Raw genomic sequence first — 1,733 nt, 5'->3', positions numbered from 1 at the left:
TATAACTTGTCTGAAGAAATTAAAGTTTTAATGAAACTTTAAAAAATAATTTTATTAAAAGAAACATAAGTTTAAAAGTATATTTCTTTAACTTTCTATTAATAAAACATAGAGAATATTTTTGTATAAGAAAATAAATGGTATTACTTAAAAAGCACAACCATGAAATAATCATTATTAACCAAAACAAAGGCCTAAATGTTGCTAACACAAAATTCAAGTAAGAAGATAGATTTTTGTTCAATTTTAAACAGTTATTTCACCATACTTTTGAAAATAAGCAAGTAACTTACTTGCTTATTCTGTTTAAGTAAGAAATACAGATAACTGATGACTAGGTAGATTCTTTATAATAGTTTGTTTTTGATCCATATACTATATAGAACCAGTAGGTAACAAACTCTGCTCATGAGGAAATTCTATGGAACTCTTGACCAAAAGACAATAAATATGTGAAAATCAGTGAGAGCAGAAACGTAATCAACTAAATACTCATTCAAGTTACAAAATGAAAGAGTCCCAAATGCCAAAATACACCAAACTAACATTCCTTAAACATGATAGTATTTGCGCCTCCCCCCAATTTTTTTTTTTAGCCCTTCACCATCTGTCTTTATTTTTAATTTCAGAATATTACAGGGGTACAAATGTTATGATTACATGATTTGCTTTTGTGCAGTTTGATTGAAAGTTGTAAGTGTGCCCATCACCAAGGCAGCATGTGCTATACCCATTACGTGTGAATTTACCCATCCCCTTCTCCCCCCTCCCACTTGCTTGGTTTCCACTGAGTTTTACTACCATATGTGCACTTGGGTGTTGCTTGATTACTTCCAATTTAACAGTGAGTACATGTGGTGTCTATAAAAAAGTTTTTTCTTCATCTGGGTAGCTAACAAAAATTTCTCCGAAATAAGAAATTTACATCTGTATTAGCCAGAAAAATAAGAAAACAATTACAGTCACAAAATCAGAAATGAACCAGACAACATGAAGTAAATATTCATTTTTTGTTGAACAGATATGAATTAATTAAAAGTTGTTCACATATCATTTTTATTTGCTGAGTAGCCATATATGATAATATAAGGATAATTAATCCCCAGAAGAAACTGAATTTAAAAGGGGCATCCCACTTTTAGCTTTTATCTGTTTAGCTTTTCCAAATATGTCTTTCTACAGGTACTGTCTTACACACTTGAAAGACAGTTTAGCATCTTGCCCACTTTTTAGTTATTTAAAGATGTAAAAATATGCTTACATTCTGGTAATGCCACTGGTCAAATTTGTTATATACAGCCTATAACAAGCATATAGTATAAACTGATAACAGTACAATTTTAGAGTGAGGTAAATACTATCTTATTTGGGGGGCACAGATTTAGAGAAGTCAAAACATTAAGAAACAGAAAATTGCATGTGGTACTACCTAAACACAATTTAGGATTCTATTGTGAAATTACTTTGCCATGCTAAATAAAACAATCCCTCCTAGGAGGACAAAATTGAATATTCTGAAACCATCCATAATTTTTCTAGATCAAACGTATGAGGAATATTGAAGTACTAACATTAGGCTAAAGTAGCATTATAAATAGTTTAAGAAAACTTGCCTTATTATGGGGACTTGACTAGCATGTCACCAAAGTAAACCAGCTCTGCAGCGTAAGTAAAATAAGGCACTCATAAAAGCAGCAGCAAGTCATAATCTCATTAACAGCCTATTCTCAGGC

General features: G+C 31.2%; 1 protein-coding gene across 1 annotated transcript in view; it reads right to left on the bottom strand.

Annotated features, from left to right (window-relative positions):
• JAK2 (Janus kinase 2) overlaps positions 1 to 1,733 on the bottom strand; it is a 100,593-nt gene that overhangs the window by 56,382 nt on the left and 42,478 nt on the right. The window lies entirely within an intron of this gene.

This window comes from Propithecus coquereli, unplaced genomic scaffold (genome assembly GCF_000956105.1).
Source record: "Propithecus coquereli isolate 6110/MARCELLA unplaced genomic scaffold, Pcoq_1.0 Scaffold403, whole genome shotgun sequence".
NCBI lineage: Eukaryota > Metazoa > Chordata > Mammalia > Primates > Indriidae > Propithecus > Propithecus coquereli.
Note: the sequence above shows the minus strand (reverse complement) of the source record. Positions and strands in the feature narration are given on the sequence as shown.